General features: G+C 39.5%; 1 long non-coding RNA gene across 1 annotated transcript; it reads left to right on the top strand.

Moving 5' to 3' along the window:
- The first annotated feature begins 1,160 nt into the window (after positions 1–1,160).
- Positions 1,161–4,428, top strand: LOC124628332 (uncharacterized). The gene is made up of 2 exons (XR_006982812.2): positions 1,161–1,307; positions 4,148–4,428. It is a non-coding gene; the product is annotated as an uncharacterized LOC124628332 (long non-coding RNA).
- The last annotated feature ends 6,154 nt before the right edge of the window (positions 4,429–10,582 follow it).

The following is a 10,582-nucleotide window of genomic DNA, read 5'->3' as shown; positions in this document are numbered from 1 at the left end:
TTTTTTGTTTGTTTTGTTTTTTAAAAAGGTACTAGCACTCAAATATGAAACAGTGCCCATGAAATGAGAATGGGGATAATCTATGTTGCTCCAGCTCTATCTACAAATATATCAAATATTTATTATATACTGCAAGCAGCATAATTATCGTACAATGACTTTGTGGCCTTATAGACATAAAAAGAACAATTCTTTAAAATAAAGAATAAAAGAAATAGTTAGTATTCATATCATTCCTCTGAGGATACACAGCAAACGCTGGTACTACTGTGAATTGTAGTAGATTGACATAGAGCATGGCTATTATTACCACTTTAGCATTTCTCTTCCCATTCCCAGAATTCCCCACATCACACACAATCACATACACACTCGCCCCTGACAGTGAACAGAGTGAGACAGTGACACTGCACTATAAATATAAGACCATGCATGCAGTATTAATTTTTTTTTAAAGGGCATCTGGTTGAGACTGTAGGTTTGAAGGACTAAACAAAAAAAAGTCACACAAGCAAGAAGTGATATGAATCTCACAGAATGAGGAAAGACCTTAATGTGAACGTGGGTCACTGTGCATTGCACCTAGTGTTCATTTATTCATCCTGCCTGTTCAAGATTAAAGTGGTTTAAATTAGGCTACTACTTTGTTTATATTTTAGGAAATACAATCAACTAAATGTGTTAGGTAGTAGTGCAAAAAATAATAACTACACAAGCGGGATTATAAAACCCCATTTGAAAAGTCCCATGCACATCTCTCGATTGACGGAGCTGAGGCTAAGGAACCAGAATTTGCAGACAATGCTGACAATGTTGACATTTACACTTCTGGGTTTTTCGTAGCTGTTTCCAGTGTTTCAGGGGGCACAGTGTTAGGGTTTATATTTAATAAAAAAAACACCCTTCTGGTTCAGCCCACACCCACCTCAGGTTTAAATCTGAATATAGATACAGATATAAAGTGTGATACAGTAATATAATAGTAATATAATGGTAATATAGCGCCTAATACAATATTTGAAAGCCATAGCAATACACCTCTCTGACAGGCGTGTAAATGTGCACGCTCACACATGTATTTACTACGTGCACATATTCAGTTGTGGAAACTAAACTTGTCCTATCGGATTATCCGAGTCCCCTTGTGTGCCGTAGAGGAATGTGGGCTGGCCTGCCTAGCATGTAGCTGGAACTCCCTTCTATGGATTCTGACATACAGAGTTGCTGGGGCTTTCAGAGAGATGAACCATGGAGAGATCGTTCCACGTTAAAGAGTCTGGGTTCACGTCCACCAATAGCACAATGAGGTAAGAGCCTTGTGGCCTCGCTGCCCTTGCTCCCTGAATGCCTGTGCTGGGCAGGTGAAGACTCTGGCTTTGATTTCCCACTATATGGTTAAAATTCATGTTTGTACATTAACAAACGCCTATGTGTATACTGTTGATACATGCTACGCTAGAAGAAATTGTACATAGTGAAGCAATAGAGCTAGATGTCAACAATATCACCATTCAACATTGCACAACTGCTCATTTGAAGCTATATGCACATTTGTTTTGATGCATCAATTCAGTCAGTTGAGTTGGTAGACAAATGATGAGTATCCAGTCTCTTCAGAGTATTGTCACTTTTGTCTGCAATCTTCAATACAGCTGTAGTCTCAACTTGGTCTGTTTAGGTGCTAGAGATACAATGCTGTGAAAAAGTATTTGTTCTGATTTTCTTCTGTTTTTGTGTACATTTTGTGTACAATTGTGTACAAGGCTCGTTTGAATTTTGCCAAAACACACCTTGATGATCCTCAAACCTTTTGGGAGAATGTTTTGTGGCCTATTAAGTCAAATGTGGAACTGTTTGGAAGACAGGGGTCCCATTAAATCTGGCATAAACTAAACACAGAATTCCACAAAAAGATCATCATACCTACAGTCAAGCATGGTGGTGGGAGTGTGATGGTGTGGGGATGCTTTGCTTCCAATAATTGAAGGAAACATGAATTCTGCTCTCTACCAGGAAATCCTAAAGGAGAATGTCTGGTCTTCAGTCTGTAAATTGAAACTCAAGCACAACTGGATTATGCAGCAAGACAATGATCCAAAGCATAGGAGTAAGTCCTAGTCCTAGAAGTAAGTCAAAGACTTATCAGAAGAATTTGGTTGCTGTTATTGCTGCTAAATGTGGCACGAACAGATTTTATGTTTAAGGGGAAAATTAGTATTTCAAATGAGTGACACTGTAGGTGTTGGATAACTTTTTTGCTTCAATAAAAAAACAAAAAATAGAAACTGTATAGTGTGTTTACTCAGGTTGCCTTTGTTTTATATTGTATTTTGTTTGAAGATCTAAAACTATGTATGAGATCTACACAAAAAAAACAGAAGAAATCAGGATGGGGTAAATACTTTTTCACAACACTGTACATTTCAGTCCTTAGGCATGACTGAGGGCGATTACGAAAAAAAAAACACCTTACCAATGTACCTGGATGTTCAAAACATCTACCTATAGTTATTAAGGACAAAGTTGCTGAGGCTGTCAACGTGTGGGCTTTACACTAAAGTTAAATACATTCATTTAAAAACGTGCAAGGGAGAAAAAGAAATCTAGAAACGCAAAATCAATTCATATTTCTTTGGTTCAGTTATGCTTATTTCATCTCTGTTTCTTACACAAATTAAAAACATTTAAATAAAACATTTCTCTAAAATGACTTCCTGATTAAAAAAAAAACAAAAATAAATAAATAAATGGAGCACTACTCAAATCTAACAGTCATATTCAGATATGGCTCTACTCCAACATGATAAGATATTCATTCCATGGAAATCCTACTAGTAAGGAGGCAAAGGTATTAAAGATGGTTTTTGGTCAATGGTTTACAAGATCTTCAGTAAAAGAATGGGCAGGGCCAAGACAGTGTTATATATAAAAAGTTAATAACCCTGTATTCCATTGACCATTTCTATGAATAGATAAAACACATACGTGTTTGGCCCAAGCATTTTTATCTATTCATAGAACAGGCTGATTGAAAGAGGGGTTTAACCTCTTCTTCATTCTCCCTTCCTTTTTATTTGAAATATTTTATAACCATTTAATCCTGCCAGACCAAATGAGATGTCTGATTAAAATTCTAGAAATGTCTTACAGATGGAACAGAATATGTATATTTAATGGCACATAGCATAAGGGGTTATGATATAACTCATCTGTGGTACCTTGCAGGTTTCTTTAAAATAAATGCAGGCTGTGTTTATATGCAAGTTTCAATTCTTTAACATTATGAGCGTGTAAGATTTGTTCCAATGATAGTTTATAGCTAGATTAGTGCTATGATCAGATAAGCACTGTATGGGATTGCATGCAGCTATTCATTTACACATGGATATGCAAGTGTGTGTGTGTGTGTGTGTATATATATATATATATATATATATATATATATATATATATATATATATATATATATATATATATGAAGGGCATATTGTGCTGTACATAAGTATTGTCGTATTGTGTTACATTGTGTTGTAACCTGGAACTGAAACAGACCTAACAGGGATTGCACAATATGTCTAACATTTAATGTACAATATTTTATTCTGTAATACTAGAATTTGAGCAATTAAACAAAATAGCTGACATTCACTGGTTGTATAAGTATTTAATATGCCCCTGGGTCAATACTTTGAAGCATGTTTGGCTGCAATTTCAGCTGCTCATTCGCCTTGGCAAATCAATTATAGCTCTGTCAGATTAAATGGAGACTGTTGGTGAACAACAATTTTAAGTCTTGTCCTGTTGTAAGGTGAACCTCCATCTCTTGCCTCTTACTTGTCTCCCTATATTTGGCAACATCTATTTTGCCGTCTACTCTGACCAGTTTCCCAGTCCCCCCTACTGAAACGCAATGCCACAACATGATGCTACCACCGCCATGCTTTACTATTGTGATGGTGTTCTCAGGATGATGAGCAGTGTTGAGTTTAAGCTAAATGTAGCACTTTGTATCGAGGACAGAAAAGTCAGTTTTGGTCTAATTAGACCAGAGATCCTTTTTCCACGTGTTTTCTTAGACTCCAACATGCTTTTCATGAAACTAATATGTTTTTTTTTTCTCTCTCTCTTCTCACCACTCTTCCATAAGCCCCAGATTTGCAGAGTGCCCGGACTATGGTTGTCCTGTGAATAGTTTCCCTCATCTCACCTGTGGAGCTCTCCAGCTCCTTCAGAGTAACAATTTGCACTCTTGGATGCTTCACGGACTAATGCCCAGCTTAGGCAGTCCCTGATTTTTGGTGGATGGCCTGTGTTCTCATATTCTCATGTATTCTCATATTCCAGTAGTTTTAATGGTGCTCTGTGGGTGTTTAAAGTTTGGCATATTTGCAAAAAATAAATAAACCCTGATTCATATTTTTCCAGAAATTTGTCCTGGGTTTGTTTTGATTGTTTGTTTAGGTATGTTCTAAAACAAACATTGGGCCTTCCAGGAACAGCTGTATTTATATTTAGATCATTTGACACTTTCATCACACACATTCCACATGGTGGACTCCATTCAATTAATTATGTGACTTCTGATAACACCAGAACTATTATAGAAGTTTCACAGCATTATTAGTCTTTGTAAATCATTCAGTATTCTGGGTTATTTTGTGTCGATTCATGACACATAATACCAATGAATTCCATTTCAGATCACAGTTATGACACTAGAAAATGTGGAGCAATTTTTCAAGGAGGTGAATACTTATGCAAGGCACTGTACATGTCCATGGTATCAATCAGAAAGTTAATTTTTACACTAGGTTCACTGCAGTGTAGAATGTGTATCTAGGTGTGGTTTTTTTCTCACCATGTCGGTACAGATGAAACAACTATTCAGTTCACTTACTGAATACATTTTCTCTTGTACTCATTGATTTCAGTTATTCTGCAAGGGTTTGGAGAAGCAGTCACTAAGTTCACATCAGTTCAGCTGCATTTGTATGAACAGTGTGGTTCTTTGACTGTGTCTGCAACAGACTAGGCTATTCTGGTTTGAGCTGCATATATATTTGATTCTGTCCCCTTTTATTTAGTCAGAAACACACATACATCCTGCATAAAAACACATACAAATGTCTCCTCCCACATCTCTGCACAGCCCTCATTACACATTAAACACACTCATGATCATTAAAACAACACATGAATACAGAGAAGCGTGCTCACTTGAGTGCTGGCCAAGGTCTGCTGCAATAACGCCTGAAGAGAAGAGAATAAATCTATGTAATGTATAAAAACATTAATGTAGTGAGTGTAAGTGGAGGAGAAGAAGTGAGCAGCCTCTTGACCTCTGGGACTTCCGTCCCTCTCCATGTGCTTTTTCATTATAAGAGAACCTTGGAAATGTGCAGAGCAACATGTCTCCATCTATACCTGCACAATCCATAATGCATGAAACATGAAGCAATGTTCACACGCCAGTGCCATGCTTCCCCTTTAACACGGGCTTCTCTATCATCCGCTCCTATCCTCCTCCTACACACTGCTACACTGAAGTGACCAAAACCAGGAAGAGATAAGGACACGCGAGTTGCTGTTGTATGGAGATGAGTTTGGTTACGGCAAGTGCTTTTTTCAGGTTGAATGCAGAAATGTAGAATGAAAGGAGAGGAAAGGGAGATTGTAAATAGCGAGGCAGAATGTGCTCTGTGACACTGCACTATTCACAAGGAAGTGTGTGTATGTGTGTGTGTGTTTGTGTATGTATGTGAGAGAGAGAGGAAGACAGGAACAGTGAAGACAAATGAACAAAAGTGCATGAGTAACAAGAGATCTGACAATATGAGTGTTTAAACAAACCTTTTGCATGTAAACATCAACAGCATGTAAAGCAAAGAGTCTGGATGAAAAAAATCTATCATTTGTCAGAACTGATATTAAATATCTCGAATAATAAACTATATAAACTACATAAACTATACATGTAACTATAGTGTGACTCCTGTTGATGTATGGCATGTTATACATCTGACTAAATACTACACAGGCTCACTATTCACTTTACCTGCTCATTTAAGCAGTTATCCAATCAGCCGATCATGTGGCAGCAGCACAATGCATAAAACCATGCAGATACAGTTCAAGCGCTTCAGTTAATGTTGACCTCAAACATCAGAATGGGGGAAATATGTGATCTTATATGTGTGACTTTAACCATGGCATGGTTGCTGGAGCCAGACAAGCTGGTTTGAGGATTTCAGAAACTGCTGAGCTTCTGGGATTTTCACACACACACACACACACTAGTTTCTAGAGTTTACACAGAGTGGTGCGAGAAACAAAAAACATCTAGTGAGCGGAAGTTCTGTGGGTGAAAATGGCTTGTTGGTGAGAGAGTTCAGAATAGCCAAACTGGCTCAATCTGACAAGAAGACTACGGTAACTGAAATAACCACTCTTTCCAAACTGTGGTGTGTAGAAAAGCATGTCAGAACACACAATATACTGAACTATGTTGTGGATGGGCTACAACAGCAGAAGACCATATCAGGATCCACTCCTGCCATCCAAGAACAGGAATCTGAGGGTACAGTAGACACAGATTCACCAAAACTAGAGAGATGAAGATTGGAAAAAAGACCAGGTGAGTGCACATGTGTCACGTACAGTATATGACTGCTGCAACTCATCACACAAACATATCCAGCAGCTTTATTACAAATAACATATTTACCATCGGAGGGCATGGTGGCTTAGTGGTTAGCATGTTTGCCATGCACCTACAGAGTTGTGGGTTTGATTCCCACCTCCACCCTTTGTGCACGGAGTTTGCATGTTCTCCCTGTGCTTCGGGGGTTTCCTCCAGGTAATCTGGATTCCTCCCCCAGTCCAAAGACATGCGTGATAGGCTGACTGGAATTTCCAAATTGTGTGTGAATGGGTGTGTGATTGTACCCTGTGATGGGCTGGCACCCCGTCCAGGATGTCCCCCTACCTTGTGCCCCGAGTACCCTGGGATAGACTCCAGGCTCCCCCATGACCATGTAGGATAAACGGTATAGAAACCGGATGGACGGATGGATGGATAGATATTTACCCTCAAGATTAAACACCAATGAGTTTTAGAGGTCAACTGCTCTGACACCTGCAGCAATACAGGAATAAGTTTTGAACCCTTTGAACTAGAGATCCAAATCAAACAAACAAGAATACCCACAACACACATGCAAGCACCCACACACACACACACACACACACACACACACACACACACACATACAGTATACACACACATGGTAGCAAATGTGCTACAGGCATCTTAAAATATATGTCTTCCCTAGACCACCTGAGGTGAACATTTCTCAAATGCTGGGCCTTGCTCACTCAATTTCTCTAGCACACTGTGGCAGGAGCAATAATCTGCCCCGGAGACAGAGTGACCAGCTGGCAACACACACATACACACACACACACTCAAACATGAACACAAACATTCACACATGCGGTGTGTATTGTGCTCGATGTCTGATCCACCTGATGGATGTCTGTGTTACTAACACTTAATCCAACAGTAGCAGAAGCTCCCTGGTCTTTGATTACTACAACACATCAGATGCTGTGTGTGTGTGTGTGTGTGTGTGTGTGTGTGTGTGTGTGTGTGTGTGTGTGTGTGTGTGGGTTGTCTGACAGATAGAAGAAGAGATGTTTTGTTTTTCATGCACACAGTAATTTATCAGTGTGCCAGGTCTGTTCACTTTGCAGTTGTGTTTATTGAGTTGAAACTGTTGCTTTTAATAAGCTGCATCTCGAATGAGTGAAGATGTCAACTGAGAATCTGTCTTACACACACACACCACACACACACCCGTGCACACATATGTAGAAATTCTCCCGAATCAGTCCCACAATTAAACTACGGCTCCTTTTGTGCAGAGAAAAAAAAAACAAAAAAAAAACAATTACAATTCCCTAGTTGCATATTTACAAGGGATCGTGGTTAACGCTACGCTGAACTGATCGTGTTCGTTTGAGAAATAACTCCGCCTCAGTTTGCACTACTAGATATCTATTATTACACACTTTTATTACAACACTCCCTTTCATTTCTCTCTCTCCAGTGTGCTGATGTAATTCCTCATGCATGTACTCTGTGAACCGCAAAAAAAAACAATTATTGAATAAGGATTTGTGTGTTCTGTTTCTCTCTGGATTAATACATCCTTCCAGCCATTCGACTAGAGGTCGTAACTTGTAATTCCCAACCTTCCCATCCAAGCCAAAGAAAACACACCTTCCACTTGAATTCCAACTCGGGAATTCAACATAGCTGCGCACAGCATCAGAAATCGACAAAGCGGCACTTCTTGCTTTTAAACGAGTTCCACTGTATATACAGGTATTTGCTTTAGATCAATCAACACAGAGACATCTTTGTTTGTGAAATTTATAACAGTGCCTGTACATTTTGCTGAGGAAGGAAATACACATCACTCATCACAGTTAGCTGGCTAGCTTGTTGCTAACAAAAGATGAACATGCAGCAAAAGAGTACACACGTTAAGAAATGAACGCAAAATCAAGCAAGCTCCACAATATTCGGATGAGCTTGCAATGTTTCAAAATTACAGCCGATTTTGCGCAGATTTGGGCCAAAATGCGTCATGTGACGTCATTGCAATGCACATTCAGCCAAAGCCCTCCTTGATTCACGTGACCAACAAACAGCACTGCGGAAGACAATATCGTGCAATTGCAATTTCAAGCCAGTTCAAGTAGTATCCTGCAAAAAACACAAAGTTTCATCGCAATTTTTTTTTTAAAAAAATAGCCACCGCAAAAGCAAGCATTTGTAGCCGCAACAATCACAAAAGACAGCGCAAAATCCTGTACAGACTGTAAAGTGAACAATGACAAAATTTAACAACATAAAGTCCAACACAGATTCGTCTTCTAACTCTCCTCCTAGCACAAGCCTGTGATTAAAAAAACCAAGAGTGAATATAGAACAATATCTATACACTTTATAATACATTCAGGACAGAACACCAAATCCCATCACTGAAACAACGGCCAAGGACCTTCTTGCTGAAGGCGCAAACATGATGTGCCACATCAGTTCCCTGTAATCATGCACTTAACTAGTTAAGTAGTTGGCCATGCCTTATTACGTTAAGTAGCCAGTAGTTTTTAGCCTATTCAGTCAGGTTTCTGGGGAAGTAAAAGATGGGCCTGAGCAGCACACTGGAGTATACACTTGTCTGGTGGGTTAGCTAATGCATTTATCATGTAAGCTCCTGGAATTTGTTGCTAAATAGTGTTAATTAGCTAATTTTCCTCACAGTTAACTCATAAATCAAAAAATGGAAATTTTAAAGAATGATTTCAAGTCTGTTATTTAATGTATAAAATATATTAAAAAATAAATGCAAATAGACAAATAGGGGGCACGGTGGCTTTAGTGGTTAACATGTTTGCCTCGCACCTCTGAGGCTTAGGGTTCGTTTCTCGCCTCCGCCCTGTGTGTATGGAGTGTATGGTGTACATGCTCTCTCTGTGCTTCGGGGGTTTCCTCCAGCCCAAAGACATGTACTGTAGGCTGATTGGCATTTCTAAATTGTCTGTAGCATGTGAATGTGTGTGTGAAGATATGTGCAATTGTTCCCTGTGATAGGCTCAGATCCACGTTAAGGTCTTCGCTGTTGGTCATTAAAATACAAAGTAATCACCCGAGTCATTTAAATCATTTATCTCAACTTTAGCTTCTAGTGTGAGGATTATAATAGCAAAGATCCAACTGCATTATAGGCTTGTGTTAGACAACAGTTTATTTTCTTGTTTCTGATATGAACATCAGAGCATCAGAGGGGGCAGTGGTGGCTTGACGGTTAAGGCTCTGGGTTACTGATCGGAAGGGCAGGGTTCAAGTGCCAGCATTGCCAGGCTCTGGGTTACTATCCGGAAGGTCAGGGGTTCAAGCGCCAAAACTGCCAGGCTCTGGGTTACTAATCGGAAGGTCAGGGGTTCAAGTCCCAGCACTACAAAGCTGCCACTGTTGGGCCCTTGAGCAAAGCCGATCTTAACCTTCTCTGCTCCAGGGGCACTGTATCATAGCTGACCCTGAACTCTGACCCAAACCTCCTAACATGAAGAAAATAGAATTTCACTGTGCTGTAATGAATAAATGACCAATAAAGACTCATTATCACATGTAAGGAATTTAAGACCTACTTTTTGAAATCCGGAGAACAACAGAGAGCCATAACTCAGCACAAATCCTAGCTAAATTCGTCCAAGGACTCTAAACCCGAGCAAGGCCAACGCTACGACGAGAGTGTAGCAAGAAGTTTTACAGCCGCCGCAGCTGCTATAACTGTGTCTACCTTGACACAGAGAATGGCCAACATCCAACTATTTTTACAAGCAGCAATCATCAAAAACATGGATGTACAACAGCAGGCCATTGGTCAAGGCAAGCGTAAAAGATTCAGAAAGCCTGGTATTCTGAGTTGCTAACTGGTGGTCGTAACCACCTTTTATAATCTGGGCATTTGTAGGTGCAAAATAACGCCATACATTTGGGTAGCACATTCTA

Source organism: Ictalurus punctatus, chromosome 7 (genome assembly GCF_001660625.3).
Source record: "Ictalurus punctatus breed USDA103 chromosome 7, Coco_2.0, whole genome shotgun sequence".
Lineage (NCBI taxonomy): Eukaryota > Metazoa > Chordata > Actinopteri > Siluriformes > Ictaluridae > Ictalurus > Ictalurus punctatus.
This window is presented reverse-complemented; position numbering and strand designations above follow the sequence as displayed.